The sequence below is a fragment of the Peromyscus californicus genome, unplaced genomic scaffold, assembly GCF_007827085.1.
Source record: "Peromyscus californicus insignis strain IS unplaced genomic scaffold, ASM782708v3 Scaffold_24__1_contigs__length_46423439, whole genome shotgun sequence".
Taxonomy (NCBI): domain Eukaryota; kingdom Metazoa; phylum Chordata; class Mammalia; order Rodentia; family Cricetidae; genus Peromyscus; species Peromyscus californicus.
In genome coordinates this window covers 31,916,994-31,939,544 of record NW_026294535.1, presented here as the reverse complement: position 1 = coordinate 31,939,544, position 22,551 = coordinate 31,916,994, and the positions used below count along the sequence as shown (strand labels likewise).

At 38.4% G+C, this 22,551-nt stretch overlaps 1 long non-coding RNA gene across 1 annotated transcript in view; it reads right to left on the bottom strand.

Annotated features, from left to right (window-relative positions):
* Positions 1-11,453: 11,453 nt before the first annotated feature.
* LOC128119792 (uncharacterized) overlaps positions 11,454-22,551 on the bottom strand; it is a 35,307-nt gene continuing 24,209 nt past the window's right edge. The window contains exon 6 of the long non-coding RNA XR_008221679.1: positions 11,454-21,336. This is a non-coding gene — a long non-coding RNA (uncharacterized LOC128119792). The remainder of the gene's footprint in view (positions 21,337-22,551) is intronic.

The window sequence follows — 22,551 nt, the reverse complement described above, 5'->3', positions numbered from 1 at the left end:
GTCATGTATTTATTTATTTATTTTATACTTTCTGGTAGGAGGATTTCAGGTAATATACGCACACCCGTATATAACTATATATGTATAATCACATTATACATGTCATTATACAATTAGAACCCTGGGCTCGCTCTCGAATCTATTCTCCCTCGTGCTCAAACTTGACTAATAGATGAACTACATCATCAGTGTTTAGAATAGTTATGTTTTAATTTTTCTTCTACCTAGCTTGCTAAGGCATTTAGTATTCTAGTTTTATTTCATTATTATTATTTTGGTAGCTTGGACCCTACCTCTTTGCTTTGTCTCTCACTCTGGATTCAACTTAGCCTCCGATTTTCTCTGCACCTTCTACCTAATTCCTGATTGCTGTGCTTCCCACAGCCCTTTTCTCTTTTCTTTTGCATATTCTCCTTGGGTAATGACATCAGCCCATAGTGCCTCCCAGCCACCCTAGTCAGCTTCCCAGAGTTCAGCTTATTTTAATTGATTATTCACCATCCCCAGCTGACATCTCCTAGGCACCTCAAGCGTGTCCAAATCTAAATTCATGACTTTGCTCTCAGCTCTTCCTCATTTTGAAAACTTTATTCTTAGTGTCATTGTCAAGTTAGACAGGAATAAGATTTGCCCTTTCATGTTGGAAGCTGTCTTAGAACAAAAAAAGACCTTGACAACACCAGAATGTACGCTTTCATGAATCAGAATTATAAACAGAATAATGAGCTTGTGTGTGTGTGTGTGTGTGTGTGTGTGTGTGTGTGTGTGTGTGTGTGTGCTTCTCACCCCCTCCCCTTACCCCATCAGCATTTTTCCGTGCTTACCTTTCTTGAGTTGAGTTGAGTTGCCTGGATCTATGTCAGATCATGAAAAAGACTTGTTTAAAATTTAAAGGCAAAAAAGTTAGGACTAAGTGGAAACACATGCTGCATTCATTTTGTACTTTTTAGGTGTGATGCTACATAAGCTATGATGGCCAGAAGTTTACAATGAAGGCATAAAATAAAATTCTATCCTGGTGAAGTGGCTGTAAATGGTTACAGGTAATAGAGGGGACATTATTGTCCTTTAAAGGGTCCAGTTTGATAAATGGTCTGAGCCAACACTTGTGTAGTTTATGTTCCAGCTACTCAGTTTGTTAGTTCCTCTAGCCCTAAGAACTTTTGACTCCTTTGGGTTTTTGTTCATACTTTCTCACAACCTGTGGCATGCCAAAATTTTTACTCACCCTTCAAAACTCAGGTTGAGTGCTGCCATCACTCTGAAGCTATAACCCCTTGAATTGTAATTAATTACCCCTTTTGTGCTATTCTCTGTCCACTTATGATTATTTTTTGCTACAGTAAAAGTATATAACATAATTTCTCTAATGCACATTACAAGATTAAGTATAGTCACACAATGAAAGATCCCACATACTTAACTTGCATGACTGAACCTCCACTAGACAGCAACTCTTCATTTCTTTTTTCTCTCGGGTCCTGACAAACACTGTTCTCTTGTCTGCTTTTGTTAGTGTCATTGTCTTAGCTACCGTACAAAAATGAAATTGAACAGTGTTTGCCTTATTTTGTTTAGAATGATGTCTCAAATTCCTTACGTGTCATAGCATGATGGGCTTTCCTTTTCAAAAGGCTGAGTGTTCCACTGAATTATACATAGTAAAACCATCCATTCACCCACAGTAGGATGTTCCATAACTTTCACCACTTAACTTTTGAGGACAATACTGCAGCAAACATGGTGTGTAAATATCTCTTTGAGACTATTTTCAAGGTTTTGGAACTATATTGAGGGAAGAGGTTGCTGAGTTAGTCATAGGCTAGTTCCAATTTTTGGAGTGAATCTTTGTTTGTTTTCCACAGTGGCTGCACCATCTATAATTCTACCAATATTACATGGTTTCCTCTTCTTCCATATCCTTGCCAGAAATTATAATCTCCTAGTTGTTGATATAGTGGGTATGACATATATCAATATGCCAAAAATGTTAGTTCTGTCTTGCATTTTAGATAGTTGTTTCGTTCTCTGGTTTTTATTTTATTTTATTTTTGCTAACTAACCATGGTGCAGGACCTGTCTAGTACCGAGCTCGTTGTCGTAGGTTCCCTAAGGTTCTTTGTCATGTGTGATGGCTATTCTTGGTTGTCAGCCTGACTGTATCTGGAATGAACTACAATCCAGAGATGGAGGGCACACCTGGGAGAGATTTTCTCCTTGAAGTGGGTGAATCCACTTCTGGTCTTTACTTTTGAGGTAGGAAGCTACACACATGTGATCCAGATCATGAGGCCGGAAGACACACCTTTAATCTGGGCCACACCTTCTACTGGAAGCCTATATAAAGAAGGAAACTCTTGCTCTTTGCCTGCTTGCATTCACCTTGCTAACACATCCATTCCTTCACTGGCATTGATGCGTACTTCTTTTGGATTCTAGTATATATTGAAGACCAGTTGAGACATCTAGCCTTGTAGGACTGAGCAACTACTAGATTCTTGGACTTTCTGTCCACAGTCAGCCATTGATAGATTAGCTGGACTGCAGCTTGTAAGCCATTCTAATAAATTCCACATATATACATGTAGTTATATATACATATATTCATCATATATACATATATTAATATAATTATATTTACAAATATATTAATTTTATATATATATATATTTATATATATATTCATTCCACAAGTTCTGTGACTCTAAAGAACCCTGACTAATGCATTATGGTATAAGGTAAGTAATCCAAACCTTATTTATTGGTCATATCTCTGTTATCATATTTGGAAAACTCTGATCTTTTTAAATGTTAGCCATAATTATGGGCCATTATTATTCTCTTTTCCATCAAACTTGATTGCCTTCTTGTAGTTCTTTCATCACCATTTTAAAACAAAGTTTTAAAAACAAAATAGTTAAACAGTTTCATATATACTAACTTTTTTTAAAAAATAAAGTGTTGCAAGACTTGGGGTGGAGCTTAGCCATAAAACCATTGGTAAGCATTCTTTAGGCCCTGGGTTCAATCCCCACAACCACAAAAAGGTGTTACAGACTATAAGTCAATATGTTCAATGTTTACATATGGCAAGTATATCTATAAGAAACTATTTTACATATGATAGACTGAACTTGATAACTGACAACTCATGGCAAGTGAAGAAACTTGCTGAAGGCAGTTGGAGCTACTTGATTTATTGAACACAATGGGGGAGATATAAGACTTTTTACCCTGTCTCTTTTAGTGATGTACTCTCGGGTCCTCAGCATTTTCTATTACAGCTTGCTAAAGCACATCAATAAATCTCTACATTTTACTTGTGGTGATATTTTATCTTTCTCTTGGACATTTGCTCATATTTGATCCTTTTGAGGATTTTTTAAAGGCTGTCTCCCTCGTAAGATTGCCCATGATAGCCAAAGACCGTGTACACAGGAGAAAAACGGGAAAAGGACAGCCGGGCTCTTACATATGGTCCAGTCACATTAGCTTAGATCAAAGGTGCTTATTCTGTTTTTCAGTCCTGTGCCACCTGATACTTGAATATGACTTTAGGCAAACTGAAAAAGCATGAGCTCTCCCAGGCATTCAAAAGGCCACACTTGAATTTCTTAGGACTTGAACTGAACCATGTCCAGAGGGGCAAGCTTAGAGACAAAATGTCAGTACTAGTGGGAGAAATTCATAACATTTTCTAATTTGTGAGGCTGAATTCTGTAGCAAAAAGAATAATTATATCTATCTATATTTATTGATGTATCTATCATCTATTTATGTACGTATGTATGTATATATATTTATGTATCTATCATCTGTCTGTCTATATTCATCTATGTATCTAAGTATGTATCAATCATGATCATCACATGTCTATCACCCAACTATCTATCTATCTATCTATCTATCTATCTATCTATCTATCTATCTATCTATCTATCTGTCATTTATCTATCATCATTAATCTATGTGTATGTATGTATATATATATCATCTATTTATGTATGTATGTGTGTATATATGTATATATGCATTTATGTATGTATGTATGTATGTATCTATCATCTATCTATGTATCTACTTTGTTTGGACAAGGCAAAACTTATTCTTGGTCAAGATATTGTTTGGAAGAGCAAGCGCATATAGATAGGACATGCATTTGGTTTTGATTCTAACTCAGGTGGTGACTGTGTCTTTTCTTCATTGGCTAGGGTCGAACTTCGTGGTTTTATTTGATTGGCTGGTCTTAAAAGAACTGGCATTTGTCTAGGCCATCAAATTCCTAGAATGCAGCAGGGGACCTCTGTTTAAACAAAGGTGTTACCAGGTGGATTAAAACATTTGCATAGAGATTTTATAACATGGGGAAGATAAAAAGACATGAGTTTTGTAGTATTTGATAGAAAAGATCCATATGTACTATGTCTTACAAATCCATTCTCTTATTTTTAAACATCCATTTCTTCAAATTCTCTTTCTGTCTTATTTTGGAGTATGAAACTGCCATAGGAGTACCTGTTCAGTATTAAGTTGCCTTAATATACCCGAGTTAGGCCCTTAGTACAAGGAGTTAATTATTCCATCAATTTCATTAGAGTAGTTAAAGATAAGCCTGATTTCCTAGGTGTGGGTCCTTGGCTAGGAGACTGACCTGGCTCCTTTGGAGCATTAGCTCTGCTCCCAGGGCAGATACTCTATAGTCTCTTGATCAGGACAGATTTTCTTTTATCTGAACAAACCTTCATTACTAAGCCCTTTTGGTTTATTTGGGCTCAAGAAAAGATGGAGATGCCAAGAGTCTCAAGGACATCTCTGGCTTTTGGCCAAGAAAGAAATTGGTTGCCTTTTTTTTTTTTTTTGGTGGAGGGGTCTTTGTCCTAAACTGCCCAGTGAATTCCTGCCTCCTGTTCTTACCATCCCTCCTCCTTCTGGAGATGTAACACAAACTGCCAATAGGACTTCGGGTGATGACTGGCCCGGCTTCTTCCATCTGAATTTAAGGCATTGAGTATGGCGATTTGGGTACACCCAATTTAGATAGTGAATCAATGTAAGACCCTGACTACAGATGTAAGGAGGAAAGGAAGAAAAACAACCATTTTAACATATAGTAAAGGTTCAATATTTATGGAAGTGATTACAAAGGTAAACCTTCAATAAAAATGCAGCAACAGAGTCCAGTTTGTTCTGGGGAAATGCTTGCACTACTCCTATGAACAAAAATCCCTGCAAAGAAGCTATGCCTGGCTGTGAACAAAAACTGGAAGGAGTTTGTGTCTGCAGAGCCTAATGGCCTGGGTACAACCTCAGTACTGTGCAGAGATTGGAATTTTATAGGCTTACCTCAATGCTAGTACCTGTGTTTTGCTACTTGAGGTGTTCACCCTCCACAATAGTAGGGATGCAGCATCCCCTGCTTCCCTTTGAGATCACACCTGTTTATTTGTATATATCTCTGGGCAGGGTCTCCTGAGATCTTGGGACAGCCATTAACTTTTGACTCTTGGATATCTGCTCCTCAGGAGGCATGGAGGCGAGCAACCCCTCATCAGTCACTAGTGTTGATGCTGGGATGACCAAAATCCCTTCTTTTTTTTTATAATTTAATTTAATTTTACATATCAGCCATGGATTCCCCTGTTCGTCCCCTCACCTTCCTCCCAGCCCACCCCCCATTCCCATCTCCTCCAGGGCAAAGACTCCCCTGGGGATTCAGCTCAGCCTGGTAGATTCAGTCCAGGCAGGTCCAGTCCCCTCCTCCCAGGCTGAGCAAAGTGTCCCTGCATAAGCCCCAGGTTCCAAACAGCCAGCTCATGCACTAAGGTCAGGTCCCGGTCCCATTGCCTGGATGCCTCCCAAACAGTTCAAGCTAATCAACTGTCTCACTTATCCAGAGGGCCTGATCCAGTTGGGGGCTCCTCAGCTATTGGTTCATAGTTCATGTGTTTCCATTAGTTTGGCTATTGCCCTTTCCACTGATCCACATTTTGTCCCATGGGACATCAAAAAGCATCTCTGTCTAGATTCTGCATGCCTAACCTTGTTGACAGCTACTGCTCTTGTGGTTGGTCTGAGCTTCTGCGATTTGAATAATTTCTGTCTTCCTGCTTCTCCAAACCAGGAACCTCTACCTTCCAGACATCCCCAGAATTACCTCCTCATCTGCTGCTCATAATAAATTGTCCTCTACAGTTTCCGGTTGGGCAGACTCATGATCTCAACCCCACCAAGTCAGTCTTCCTCTCTTAAAGCTGTGTCTTGATGTGAAAGGATCAGCTTTCTGGAGATGAGGGACAGACTGTGGTGAATGTGACATAACAGTATTCTGCCCTCACTTATCTTGGTAACAGGTGGCTCAGTCAGCTGGGGTCTTCTTGAGGACACTCTCCCAGGCCTCCCTCTGACCGTATGCACTCCAGTCCAGATGGTGACATGATTCCCCAGAGTCCTGAATCAACTAACAGGAGATGGCAGGGCTATGCTAATTTTGCCCAAGGTCTAATACAAGCATGGAATTTTTTTTTATTTTACTTTCTAATTTTGGAGAAAGGAGCAAACCTTATGTGAAAATCATGCTCACAATGTGGCTTTGAATTCTCTCACAGGAAGTCCAAATTTTTGTGATTAAATTAGCATTCATAAATGCCAAGGCAAGAGAGAAAATTAATTTGTCCTTACTGTTGGGAAAAAAAAAAAACCAAAGATGACTTTGGGTCATCGGATGTATTAGGTTATTCACTTCTATCTGATTTTCTTTTGCATCTTGCTGTATTAAAAAAAGGCCAAACATATTTATTCTGCTAAGACATATCGGGCAGAGATTCACCTTGGTGAGAAGTGGAGGCAAGTTACTTTTTCCAAAGGTTAAAGCAACTACTTTACCCTGTATTCTGGAACTACCTGACTTTCCAATTAATTCTAGCTTACAAGGACAGTGCATATTTGGCCAACGTTATATCATTTTGTGTAGGGTGCATTCTGGTGCACTTATACAAGTGCGGATTAGATCTTCCATCCTGCTCGAATGTTCATTGCCACTGAATTGTTGGTGAAGAAAATCAGAAAAAAAAAGTTCATGACCATGGCATAGAGATGGTTAAGTCTTTTCTATTTCCTTCTTTTCCTCTTTCTTTTTTCTTTTTTGAAACAGAGTCTAACTGTGCAACCCTGGCTGGCCTGGAGCTCACTGTGTAAACCAGGCTGCCCTCAAATTCACAGAACTCCATGTCCCAAATGACTAAAGGCATGTAACATGATGTCTACCAACATGTCTGGGGCTTTAAAAACAAAATAATATGACTCTCTTAAAGACATTTATAATGTGTACAAAAGGTGTTCTTTTTCAATTTTTTTCATTCTATAACATATTAACTAAAAATTTTAATATAAACTTGATAAAAGCTACAACAATATAGGTTATATAAACTTGGAGAGTATATGTATCTTTAGTCTGTGATAAAAATTTCCGAAACGTTCTTCTCAGCAATACAGTTTCTGGTAGGCATGGCATAACAACAACACATAACTCTGAGGTGGTCCCCTGTTGGCCATGTGTCTCGACTATGTTCAGTGTGTTCTAATGTCGATTTTTTTTTATGCTAAAGATTAAGTACAGTGAAAAGATAAGAAAGAGTAGGAGAGGGAGTGGTGGAAAAAATACTGTTCAAATAATATTCAACATTTGTTTTAAAGGACAATGTTTATTTGTTTGAGACATGGTCTCACTGTATAACCCAGGCTGGCCTCTCACTCAGAATCCTGATGCCTCCAGCTCCCACTGTGGTGTGTACCACCACATTTAATTAGGGTAATTTCTTTTTGTGGGTGGTTCTGGGAATTGAACCCATAGCCTTATGCATTCAAGGAAGTGCTGTAACAGTAAGCTAGGTACACAGACCAAGGATAATATACTTTTTTTAAAGAGGAAAATCATGACCTTTCTATAAATTTAAAGCTAACATATGTCAAAGATTTCCTTTAACTCAACAATTAACAGGGGTCCCAGAATGGGATTTGACTTGTTAGAAGAGAGCTAAACTATCAGAGATTTCCTCATTGGAAAAAAAAATCTATTTTCATTTGTATGCTCAGGTATCATTTGCCCCACCATGGGCAATAAACTTTTTCATTATTGATTGTCTTCTATCTAGTACAGAAAAAGACAAAGGTAGAGATTACTGTAATGGAGAGTTGATGTCAACTTTCTTGCCTCCCCTCTCTCTTTCTTCTGTCCTTTTTTTTTTTTCTGGAGCTGAGGACCAAACCCAGGGCCTTGCGCTTGCTAGTCAAGTGCTCTACCACTGAGCTAAATCACCAACCCCCTTCTTTCCTCTTTTTGCCATTTCAAACTCCTTCATAATTTCTCCTGACATTTACATGCATATGTAAATCCTACTGTAATATGCATACTACATATATTACAAAATATTCTCCCTCCCCTTTCACTTAATGGGATGCAGTGGTTCAGGTGAATACAGTGTGGATGATGGAGTTTTTTCTCTTTCCTGATTCAAGAGACAACTTTGTTTACAGGCCCAAGATCAGCTTCTCCTATTTTCTTCCAATTTCTCCTTTACCTTCTGGTTTATTGTCTCTCCAAATCTTATCCTGTCCCCAGGACCTGAGCCGGGAGAGGCACCACTCTATGTGTCCTGTCATAACGGTCTCTTGTCCTGACTTTTGCTGTAAGAAAAGAAAGGCAGCAACCACAAGCTTGTTGGTGTCATGCATGTCACCATCCCATGAAGTCTGAAAATCCACTTCAGAACCAAATCTGAGATCAGCCTTCTTCCAGGAAACCTTTAGTTATAAGTCCTGAGAATCTGCTATCAGCATAATCCACAACTCTTCTTAACCTCACACTTCATCTCTCTTTGATGTCTGCCCCAAAGCATCAGCATCCTCAGGCCTTTGCCTCCAGGTTCTTTCTTTGTCTTTTCAACTCCTTTCTTTATAAAACAAGGATCCTAGAATCTCATAAGGAGATGTTTTTGGGTTTATAATAATGTCTACCCTGAAAGCTTTGACTGATACATTTTCCAGTAATACTTAAAAAAATAATCAGACTGGGAATGGAAGAGTAAGGAGATGAAGAGACCTAAATTAATTTAACTGGTGAAAATTATGTCCCCTTATTATGTGCAGTGCAGAGTGGTCAGCCTTGAAACCATATACACACACACGACAAAAACAGACTCAGACTAATATATATATATATTATATATTGTGTACAAATACATACATACACACATATATGTAAATATGTGACAATAATAATCAATAAAAAAGAGTATCAACTTGGGAGGGGATGGGAGGGGATGGGAGGGGTTTGAGGTAGGGTAGCTGGAAGGAACCGTAGGGAGGAATGGGAAGTGGAAAAAGTGGCGCAATTCTCTTTCAATTAAAAACATTAAAAAAAAAAATCCTGAAAAACAACCAATCTCCTGAAGACATTACAAATGGAGAAATAAACCCTTAAGAAGTGTGTGTATGACAGTTAAGTAATGAAGAGCACCCTGGTGCTTCTATCTTGGGAGATGGAGTCAAGAAAGTAGACAGACACTTCATTTAGTCCAGCAATACTTGTTTGCAGTGCATGACAGTCTACTGCTGAAAGATTTAGAGTTTGACGCTGAATATTAATTCTAACAAGTAGGGAACATTCTTATGGGCTGAGCTGTGGTCTCCTCTGGACTCGCAAAGATACAGATGACTCCTTTTGAAGAAAACTATACATTTCTCTCAAACATCACAATAATTTTTGCTGTAATTTCATAATAATAGATATTGCTTTCAACCATTTTATTTTATTTTTTTAGAGATGGAACAGAAATTCAAAGAGAGACAGTGACTTGCTCAAGGGTACCTTAGCGAGCTCCTTCCTCAGATGGTAAATGCCCTTTGAGCTGAAGTCTCTTTCCAATTTACATTGCATCTCTTAAGTGCCTATGTTGCTACACATGCCTCACTGATGATGCACTGTGTGGGTCCCGTAAATTTATAAAAGCCAAAAATGAATTGCTTGGCATTATATCCATGCCACAACATAAAATATAGTTTGTTCAAATTTTTGCCAGCCAACTGAAAAGACTGCATAAGAGTTTCATGAACTAATATCACTGTGATATCACCTAAATTTCAAGGACTATCTAACTGGGAATTAGGATAAGTGTGCTTCATATAACTAACAGTCTAAATCTCCTTCTGAGTGTTTATAGTGTGCTGAAATTTCAAAGTCATGTTGTTCCCTGAGCCAGGAGGGAGGTTTGATATAGATATTCCGTCTGGGGGTTGAGCACACCACAGTCACTATTGACTGCACCATCTCCCTGCAAGGTTCACAGAACAATAAGGAAGAGGTGTCAGAAAGACCGCAAGAGCCAGAGGTTGGAGAGGATTGCTGCACAACAGGGTCTTCTGGATATGGGATGATCCATACATGAGCTCACAGCAGCTATAGCTACCTATACGTGACCTGTACCAGATCAAACCAATCAATACTTTAACATGGATGGAGGATGAGCTCATGAGGCCCCACCCCTGAGGTACTTTGGCAATTGTTGACTGTGGGGAAAGGTTGGGGAATTAGTTTTCTTCTGGAATGTGGTCCCTAGTAGGTTGCTCATGCTTCAGTGGATGCCAATCATGTGCGTATAGGCAGCACTAATTGGACTTGGTGTGTTATAAACAACAGAATAACAGGGCATGGAGTTGGGAGGAGGATATGGTGGTAAGGTCTGGGAAGGGTTCAAAGGGGACATGGGGTGGAGATGATCAATATATACATATATATATATATATATATATATATATATGTAGCATACACATACAAAGTTTTCAAGAATAGATAAAGAAAAACATTAAAAATTCCAAATTCAAAGAGTAATGACTTTTTGCCTTTACTGATCTTTAAATTCTCTGCCCTTGGCCTACATAGCCAGGAATTTGTATTTTTAGATCAAGCATGAACAAACATCCTGATAGTTCTGTTGGTAGAAGGTGCGGGAGACATAGGGAAGCTTTAATGCGCTTATTAATCTGGCTCCTGTTCTTTGGAAAGGGCACACCGGCTTCTGATTTCAGCTTCATTTCTTTTTAGAACACTTCGCTCTGAACACGGAAACACAGCACTTCATGGAATGCAAAGTAGGACCATTAGTTCTCTTTGACCCTATTCCAGGATAATTTGACTAGAAATTAATAACTGTCAAGTAGAGATATTTTGCCGGCGTCGAGGTAAAAGGATGCTCCGTGCTAACTCCTTCAGGTTACCCACTTTGCCAACCACATTTGCATCCAAAGATTAAGTTACTGGCTGGAGTGAGGAAAAGGATTTTCATTTACAAAACAATTACTGCTTTTTTCTGAGGTCGTGAATTTGGTTCTCGAGATGTTTCAAAGTGCTGTCTTCCTCAATTGCTTAGTAAGAAGCAGAGTTAATGATACAGTTTCAGTGACTTCATAATAAAGTACTTCGGGCTTTACTCTTGAACTGATTCTTTACAAAGTATTTGAAAAGAAATTATCCCACATCTATAATATAGAACAACCCCCCCCCCAAAAAAAAAACAAACAAAAAAACAAGACAGGAAAAAAACCATAGTATATGCCTAATGCCAAAGATACTGACATTAAGTATTTTATTACACCTTATTTATTTATTTTTAAATAATTTATTTTTATTTTATGCACATTGGTCTTTTGCCTGCATGTATGTATGAGGGTGTCAGATTCACGTTCTAGTTCTAAGGAGTTACAGACAGTTGTAAGTTGCCATGTGGGTGCTGGGAATTGAACCCAGGTCCTCTGGAAGAGCAGTCAGTGCTCTCAACCACTGAGTCATCTTTCTAGCCCCACATCTTATTTATTTTGAGAGAGGAGATGTCACAGTACACTTGTGGAGGTCAGAGGGCAATTCTTTCCTTCCATTGCTATGTGGATCCCTGAGTTCCAATGCAGGCTGTCAAGCTTGGCAGAAATCACCTTTACCCACCAAGTCGTTTCATAGATTCCTGGAATTTTCTTTTCTGAAGAAAATATATTTTAAATATATCCTAAATTTTATGATTGGAATTTATGCTTAACCGTATGAATTTCTCCTGTTCTTCTTACCCATGACTGAAGAGAATACACACACACACACACACACACACACACACACACACACACACACACACACACACAATATTTGCAATCTTTAGAGAAGAATTATGTTTTTGTTTTTGCTTTTTTATCTCATTTGAACTATGACTGGGTGCCTTCCCTGTGTTAGGTGTGTATCAAATATGTAAGCTAGTTGTGAGCAATGGGATAAAGGTTTCCTCTGGCTCCTAATGCACTGTGTACTTTTTACCAAATGCTTCAACAGCAACTTCTTGCACATCTTCAACTATTGATGATTCAACTCAATCATCACAGCAGTATAATGTGTTGTCCAACACTAGGTTTTTGGGACCTATGATGTAGGCGACTCTGGTCTCAGGGAGCAGCACTGTTTTGCATCATTCCTTATAGGGCACAGTGACAATCTGTAAGTTAAGCTTCTGCTTTTGAATAATGGAAGGGGATCACAATGATGTTTATTTACAACTTCTGAATATCCCACCCTGGTGGTACCTTTGGAAATAGACATATGCCTGGCCTCTAGCTTTTGTGGGAAGATGCATATTGTAGACAATGATGAACTTTCATCTCAGCTCTTAGTACTGGACGGCGTTTGGCAAGTTGGTCAGCAATGACTCTTCTTTTGTAAAGGGTATTTAGTACAATGTCCTTACAGTGGCCCCAGCAGTGTGCATTCCAATGATGTTAGTGGAGTCCATGCTTTCTAGTAATCCAGAGAATATGGGCAACTTGGAAGGCTGCCAGCATGGATATTCCAAGAGACATCTAGGATGGAAATCTGGAACATGCATGTCACTAAAGCGTTGCCCCTCTGCAATGTTTTACCATTTACCGGGGACTTCACATTATTTTTGCTTTATTCTTATGAAATCTTTGTGATAGGGGAAGGGCTAGAGGTTTGTGTATAGATTACTTAAATGCCATTTAATACAGGTGAGGAAACGGATGCTCATAGAGTTAGCATGATTCCCCCGGGGTGTGTGTGTGACAGACATGTTGGGAAACCAAGATCATAGCCAGGCCTCTGTTTTCAGTTGTGTTTTTGTTGGGGACTTCTCATAAGAAGGGGCCATTGCCGGGCGGTGGTGGCGCACGCCTTTAATCCCAGCACTCGGGAGGCAGAGCCAGGCGGATCTCTGTGAGTTCGAGGCCAGCCTGGTCTCCAAAGAGAGTTCCAGGAAAGGCGCAAAGCTACACAGAGAAACCCTGTCTTGAAAAACCAAAAAAAAAAAAAAAAAAAAAAAAAAAAGAAGGGGCCATTGCTGGTTCTCTGAGGTCTGCGACATTCACACCCACTTGAATCTTCAGTTCCATTTATTTTATGTGTCCGTGAGACACGTGTCTGAAAGAGAAATGTATACCATTTAGTATATAGCAGGAAATATATTCTGGTGATATTTTTGTATATTTTACAATTTATGCTGAATGATTTGTTGTGTCACCAAAACAAATCTCCTTTCTCCATTTTCAATTACCATTTACATTTCCTGTTAAGATTTTTATACCAGTCTCATCATCTAATGAATTAAATTTGCATTTATTTCACTTCAGTAAGGGCAAATTTCCTACTCTAAGCAATTTAACTGAAAAAGTTTGCAGAAATTGAATTCTGGCTTCATTCATTTTAATGGTACTGGCCATGCAAAGCAAACATCCACCCAACTTGGTGTTTATTTTTTTTTTACTTGTCATTAAAATGATTTTAAAGTATTGTAAAATTTCTAAAAGGTAATAGTATACTATAAGTATTGTTTCCATGAGGAATTATAGCTTTTGGATATTACTATATGTACCATAAATACTTTTAGAAAATCTTAGTGTGAAGGAATGTGTATATATTTTATATAATATATTATATATATACATATACACAGAGCTTCACACACACACACACACACACACACACACACACACACTCAAAGCCTTAAAGATATGCTTTCAAAAAACGAAGATGCAGGAAGGCATTCATATATACAGCATCTCCAATATTTTCTGTTAGGGAAATCAGGCCTAGCAATGAAATTTGACTGTTCCATTCAATTTCAGCTAGAGCTATCCTGTTTCACGTTCCTCTCTAACCTCATTGATACAAAGTATCTCTCTTCCTAGCCTTTGGTTTCCTAAATTACTATCTATGCACATCTTGGTTAGAGACCAGTGTCTTTACTAATTAAATGGATGGCAGCATTTCCCAAGGGCTAACAAAGCCAACGATCATTTCCTCTATTGGAAAAAGCCAATGGACGTCTGACAAGACACACAATTTCTTTACATCTGTCAATCTTTTATTTGGTCATCAATGTGTAAGATGGCAGCTAGATGGTCTCTGTAGGAAGAAGTAAGCCTCAATAATCTCTATGAAACCCAGAAATCGCTGCTCCACCATTCCAACTTAATGGCTGATTTTTATGCTGGAAGAACAGAGTATATACATTTAAAGTAGTAAGATCTCTGCAGATTCAACAGAATACTAAGTGAGACAGAAATGCTCTCAAGGCACAACGTAATGAATCAGAAACATGAGAAACATAAAAATTTTAAAAAACATAAGCCTAAATGTCAGATTGCAGAACAACAGCAAGCCAACTTTTTACTATGTTTGATGGAATATGTTAAAGAAAAATATTGGACTTTTCTTGTGGAAACTCAGAGTTAGACACACTCATTCCCCCTGCATATTATTAAAATAAACTTTAAAATCAGTTTTAAATTTTAATTCTTTTCCCTACAACAAAGAATTTGTATATGATTATGAACCATTAGATGTTCAGCTCATGTAGCAATGGGAAAAATGTAGCTACATCAGTAGCTCTGAATTTTATTTTCATGCGTAGGTCATTTAAGTAGATTTATAATGTTATTACAAAGCCACTCAAATAAATAAACTAATGTGAATTATAGATGATCTAGGGACAGGAAAAAACTGCAAGCCACTTTGTATAAGATCATGATTTTATATCAATAAGATTTGAAAAGCAAGCAATAAAAAATTTTATCACTGTGGCTTTGGGATCAGGGATAAATCTGGTTAAACGAGCTTGATTAAAATATAGCTTATGGCTATATATGATTGCTGGAGCTCAGCTACAGGAAATAGAAGGATGGAATCATTATAACTGATACTCTTCTAGCACAGAGTATAAAATGTAATGGCTTTTTTCAGGATATAGATTTATTTAACTTTGTACATTGTTATGATTTTTTGGGAGGGGGCTCAGTATTCAGGTTGAATACCTACTACCCCTTTTGTAAGTTTCTGACAACTTCCATACAGAAATACTATTAGCTGGATGAGTCAATAGAAACGTAACTATCTATCAACATGGTTGGGTTCCTCCGGAAGCTCTTCAGAGGAAATTGCATCCCAGCCTCTCTTTAACCTTCTGGCAGCTTCTGGCAATCTTTGGTGTTCTTTGGTCTCCAGCTGCCTAACTCCCCTCTTGCCTCTGTCTTCACAGAATCCCTCACCTGTGTAAGCCAGCTTTACGCTACCATGACAAGAATATGTAACCCAAACACCTGAAAGGAGGGGGAGTTGTTTTTGGCTCATTGCTCTGCAGGTTCCAGTCCACGGTAACCTAGCTCCTTTGGTTTTATGTCCGGGGCAAAGCAGAATGTGATGGCAGAAAGCCTTGGTGGAGGGAAACTACTCAACTCACAGCAGACAGGAAATGGGCAGCCAGAGCTAGAAGCTGGGGAACAGGAGTTTGTGTATAATGAACAAGTCCCTTTGTACTTCTTCTAGGTGGCTCCTACCTCATTCGAGTCCATTCAGTATGAGTTCATTGATGGAATAATTTAATTCTATGCACTTTTGGTGGTGTTGGGGGGGGACTCTTTACATTCAACTCAACATACATCACTTCTGTCCCTCGAGGGCTCACATCTTTCTAGCCTTGACAGTTCCAGTATTATTCAAAAGTCCAAGTTCCAAATCTCCTCTGAGACACAAGATAATCCACACATAGCTGTGCGGAATTCAAAGGGCAAATTAGAGACTTTGAGTACACCGTGACTCAGGATGAACATTTCAGTTCTAAAGAGAACAACTGAGGTGTTAACCAGAAGGCTAGGATCAAAACCCAATAGGGCAAACGTTATGTCCTGTGCTTCTATATCCAGTGACTGGGGATGTGGTAATACATTGTGAAACTTCACAGGGCTTGGGAAGTCCTTCCTTTGTATCTATGATAGACGTGTTCCATTTGACTTCATTCCTGGGCTGACTCTGCTTGCTGGCTGTAGCAGGTTTTTTTTTTTGATACATGTTCCTTGTTCTAGGTATCATTAACTTCCTGTATCACCGCTGTACCTTCAACTTCACTCTCCAGTTTCATGCAACCGTCTTGTCAGGACTTCCCACAGGGACTCTGACCCTGTCACACATTTTCTCATTTGCGGACAACATTAAGGTCTGCCTGAGTCATTTGAATCCTGGCTATTTTGGCCATGGCATTTGTACCTTGATGGCTAGCTAAACACCAAAAACAAAAACAAAAACAAAAACAAAAACAAACAAAACAAAACAAAAAAACCCATGTTACTAGGCATCCCTGGGCAAGCAGGGAACCCTAGAGCTCTCTCCTTCAAGGAAAGTCTTTCAAATAAGTTAAATGGTTTACATCCCTGAACCTGCTGTGGGTGAGGTCCAGCCAGTTCCTGAGATGCCCTCCAGGTTCCTTGCCTATTGATTTTGTGTGAAGTATTTGGCACTACAACAGCACCAAATATCTTCAGTAACTGTTTCCCTTCACCCTGACTTCAATCATAAGTTTATTCTTTAAAAAAACAAAAGAATGCACGATGGTCAAATCTGCTCTTTTGTTCATGCTTTTCACAATTAAACTGATGAAAATCGGTTATTAATCCTGTACCACAGCTTGGATGCTAGGCTGCCTTGAAGTTTTTCCCACTATATTAATCAGTTTGCCACTTTGAAACTCAGCCTCGCACAGTCTGAGGGCATGGACAAAGTCGCTGCAAAGGCAACTTATTTGTTAGAATGCAACACAAATGGTCTCTAGTCAGGTTCTCAAGAGAACCTTCATTCCCATATCAAACTCCTGGAGCCTAGTCTCCAGCGTCCCCTATCCTATCAGCATTCTGTTCTCCCAAGCTTGCACCTAAATGTCCATTAAGCTCTGTTTTACTGGTCTCCAGGCTCTCTCTAGCCTGTTTCTCTAAACTTTTCCAAATTCCTCCCACAAGCCACTTCCAAGGCTTCCAAACCACATGGCCAAGTAGAATAAGAGCAATGACTCCTAGTAGCAACATCTGTGTTAGTCAGGATTCCGTGTGTATGCACATATATTAAGAAAGGGGATTTATTAATTGGCTTATGTTATCTGAGGCCATATCCTCACATGATAGATATCTGTAGGCTGAAGAGGCAGGTCAGTCTATAGCTCCTGAATTGCTCCGAATAGCAAGAAGAAAGCCTCAAAACAGGAGGGATCAATGACACAGCCCCAATGGGAGGCTCCAGGCTTAGACATACTCATAAAGGGTTGCTGGTGTTGGTCCATATAGTAGTGCTGAAGAAGTTGGACGTTGTTTCTGTTTTTGCTTTATTTGGTTTATTTTTGGCCAAATTTCTAATGCCATTGCATCTTAACAAGGAAAAGCTAAGAAAAATTAATCCCCTCAAAGATAATTTCTCTAATATTAATTGTTCTGATGATACAAAGACTTTCTCTGCTACTCATGGGAAACAAAAGTTGGTCCTGAAACAGTTCATGCAGCTAGGACACTCAGCAGTAGTCCTATCATGTGGACCCAAAGCTGAGCATGGGGCAGAAGTCATTGGTAACAATTACCAGAGGAAATAAACCCAATTCAAGAGCAGTTGAGCTTGCACACACTGAGGCCTTCATCTTTTGCATTTTTCCATCGGGACTAGTAGACTATTGGGTAGTGTTTCTCACATTTAGGAATGGGTTTTCCCACCTCATTGCTATCCCATATACCAATCATCTCTGGTAACATGCTCTCAGACACATAGAAGTGTACTTTATGAGTCTCATAAGTGTCTCTTTATCCAACAAGTTGACAAGATTCCCACTGGTCAAAAAAATCTCCCTCTTTATTTTCTTGAATGAATGCCTGGTACACCTAAAACACAGATTAAGTTCATTTCGAGATCTTTAGCATACTAATACATGCAAAAACCTTTCCCAGATAAGTTCATGTTCACAAGCACTGAGGCCTAAGACTGGTGCATATTGTTTTGTAGAGCCAATATTCAACCCAATATACTGCTGCATGTCCTAGTTGCATGAATTGTTTCAGGTCCAACCTTTGTTTCACATAGGCAGCAAAGAAAGTCTTTGTATAGTCAGAAGAACTGAATATTAGAAAAATGATTTTTTAAAAGCTGAATCCTTCTTAGCTTTTACTTGTTGAGATGGAATGGCATTAACAAAGGTAGTATTATTTTTAAACATTTTAATTTTTCTTAGTATATTTTGGCAAAATCTGTACTAATGTAATGAAGCCCTCAGGGTGATTTTCTTATCAATTGATTAGGTCTTCTATTTACTAGTGATTCAAAACCCAGCTGCAGCTCAAACACAGCTACCTAAAGCTGTGAACACATCTACATCACATTTTTTCAGTGTTTATTTTATGCCCATCACTGTTCCACTATAAATAAAACTGAAAATACCTTTGTTTTCTTGAAGCCAAATGTAATGATTCACACCTTTTTTTTTTTTTTTCAACCTGACCACCAAGCAAAACAGAATCTTCTCCACAGCTACAAGGAGAGTCATTTTTAGGGAAGGATTTCCATGAGCTCAGCCTGGATGACATGCCTTCTACCCTAGAAAGGACCACCTTTCTAACAGGTCACATGGCCGGTTTTGAGGTCCATACAATAGTACTAGATAGGACTATTGCTATATGGGAGCACAAGTAAATAAATAAAACAGAAAGCAGAAACAAAGCAAACAAGACAAACTCTGCCTAGACCGGCAGCTGTAGATGATTCCGTGCGGCTGAGCACTGATGGAGGTCATCTCAGAGCAGCTTTCTCTTACATTTCATTCTCAGGTCTTCCCTGTTAGTCCATAGTCCTCTTTCCATCTTGTAATTGAGTTCATACATTCACTGAGGGCCTGTTGAGATGCTGTGCCTGATTTTGAAAATATAAAGAGGACACAAGCCCTACCTACAAATATTTCAAAAGTTGCAGGAACTAGCCATTTTAGGCATTTAATTAAAATAGAACATGATAGCTATGCTCATTGAAGTCTGAGAAAAGTGTTGCTGAAATGAAATAACTAATCAAGCCTGGAATAGGTTAAGATGCATAAACTCAAGAAGTGCACTTGTAGGTACCAGTAAAAATGACATGGGTGTTTGAAGGGGCACTATAATTTTGCAGATTGCTTTAGGGTAGTTGGATCAATTTAAGATGTGTGATGGGGACAGTATTCCTTGAGGCAAGAGGTTGCAGAGTGGAAGCCTTATGTATCATGGATTATATTTTCCAGCAAGCTTCTCCCAAGCCTCTTTGGTTCCCAGACACTTCCTTTCTCAGTTTTGAATGTTATCAAGTTTTTCTTCTTAAAGACTTCGTTTGATCATGTCACCTTCCTGTTGAAAATATGATATAGACACCCATAACTCAAACATGTCTCAAGCATATTGTCTATGCTTATTGCTGGCATCCCTTGTGAGTTACCACAAGGAAAGATTCTGAAGACAGAGTGGGGTATGGGTATGGTAGTTTGAATGTATGCTTAAACCATGTCCAGCGCCTCAGTTTACTTACTGTTGCCTTTGGATCAAGATGTAGAACTCTCAGTTCCTTCTCCAGCACCTTGTCTGTCTGCATGCCACCATGTCTTACCATGATGTTAATGGACTAAACCTCTGAACTGTAAGCCATCCCAATTAAATGTTTTCTTTTGTAAGATTTGCTGTGGTCATGGTGTCTCTTCACAGCAATAATAACCCTAAGACAGCACAGAAAGTTCCTTTTCATGCTAATTTCTCTTGTCTGTGCTCTTAGTGTGACATTCTGTGCTCTGCACATCATCCAGGGTTTTTTGTTTGTTTGTTTTTTTGTTTTTTGCTTTCTGCTCTGTTGAGGGTAGTCACTGGTTCCCTTCCTTTCAACTTTTTGACTTATATTATTTTTATATATAGGAATTCTGCCTACACTTCAAGCTTCCACTGTAAAGTTACCCCTATCTCTCTTGAGCTTATTTATGAATTCTTCTTGTGACATTTTGCTTAAATTTGTTTGATACTGTTTAATATGGAGTCATATACTACAGTTGATTTTTGCATGCAGCACCCTAAGTTTCTATATCAATTTCATTGCAAAGTTTCTTGTCATTGTTGTTGTGGTGATAGTGCTGGGTATTGAACACAGAGACTTGTAAATGCTGAACAATTACTCTACCACTGAGCTACACCCCATTCCTAGCTTCACACTAATTTGCTGCCCTGGTTTAGCTTTTAGCCTGACTTCTCCAGTAAGGAGTGCTATTGGATGTAACAAGGTTAGCTTATTACAGTTTGCAAAATACATTAAAACTCTGCTTGAAATGAAAATGTTCAATCCTTTTATCTTTGATGTTCATGACACTTGGGTTCTCATAAAGAAGTATATTGATCTTTGGTTTAACATGAGAAAATTCCAAGTCATTGGTGGATTTGAAGTTTAGATAACTTAGATCCTAGAAGTTGAATTTTCTAAGTAACAGATTTTTAAAAAAATCTTCTGGGTAGATTTTGTGATTTGTAATTGGATGCTCATTTAATCTATGTTGTTTCAAACTAGTTCTGACTGGGTTACTAGTTCTGGCTGGGTTACTGGAATAACAGGCAGCTGTTTCTCATGGTTCTGGAGGATGGGAATCCAAGGTCAAGGTGTTGACTTTCGGCTCACTGGGGGCATCTTGCTTGTTCTTCCATAGCAGAAGATTGAAGTCAGTTAACTTTGTATGGAAGCCTTTTATAAGGGCGCCATTAACAAGGAGGGAGCCCTGTCAGCCTAATCACTTCTTAAAGTTTTAGCTCTGTTTTACTGAAGTTAGTAGTGCATATTAACTATCCACAATAATGACTTCACTGCAACATTTTAAAACACACATATAATGTGCTTTAATTAAATTAACCTTTATTACTTACTATTCTCTTTCCCACTTCATTTTCCCCCACAGTCCCCATTTTCTTATGTCTTTTTTTTAATGTGTAGATTCCCTATATAAGAGAAATAAGAGAAAAACATGAAACATTTTTATTTCTGAGTCAGTTTTTTTTCTTTTTTGCTTCACACAAGAATCTGTAGTACTATTCATTTTCCTGGCATATGACACAATTTCATATTTTAGTTCTGAATAACTCTTTTGTGTGTATCCTTCATATGTTATTCATTCATCGGTTAAGAGACACCTGGGCTGATCCTGTAACTTGAGCATTGTGAGTAGTGGTACAGTAGGTGTGGGTATGTATGATTCTCCATCGTATGCCAATTTTGATTCCTTTTCAGTAAATGCTCAAGAGTGAGATAGTTGGATCTTTGTGAGATATTTTTTGGTGTGGATATCCTGGAAACTTTGTTGTAAAAGCTTCTAATGGGTAAGGTCATCTCTACAAACGTTTTAGAGGAATATAACAGCTTCTTCATTTTATTCTTAAAATGTATAACCATTGATGATTTTTTTCTGAAACCGTTAACCAATGTAACAAAATAAGACAGTGAAAGGAGGCATAAAAAATGGGACAGTAAACAACAAAATTATAATTATTTGCAGAAGATATTATTGTTTGCTTGGAAACAAAAAAAAATCTGTCCAGTTTATTTGTGAAAATAAGCTGAAGAGCTGTTACAATTGGAGAGTCCTCTGAAGTAATGATAAAGAGACAATACTTCTATAGTGTGCCTGTTAGAGAAAAAAAGCAGTATGTGTGTGTGGGGGGGCAATGAAATCTAGGAACAGAAATAGAAAATGCTTGAGAACAAATTTGCCAAGGAATTCCCAGAGTTATATAAAGAAATAAACTAAAAAATGACTGAAAAAGTGACAGAAAGCTTAAATACATGGAAAAGCATGTATCCAGCCTCTTGAGACATTTTAATGTTTTAAAATAAGATAATAATTTTTAAAAAAAGTTCAAATGAAAGTTTGGTGTTTATTTTTTGACCTTAAAGACCGATCTAAAATTCATATAGGAGATGAGAGGCACACTATTGAAAAATGTAATTCAGGTTGGGACAGGCCCTGATCACTGTGAAAATGTATTACACAGTCCTATTTAAAATGATGCAGAGAAGGGGTAGGGGTAGGGATCTACATCTGCATTGTGTGGGGATAGGGATCTACATCTGTATTTTGTGGGGGTAGGGATCTACATCTGTATTCTGTGGGGATAGGGATCTACATCTGTATTCTGTGGGGATAGGGATCTACATCT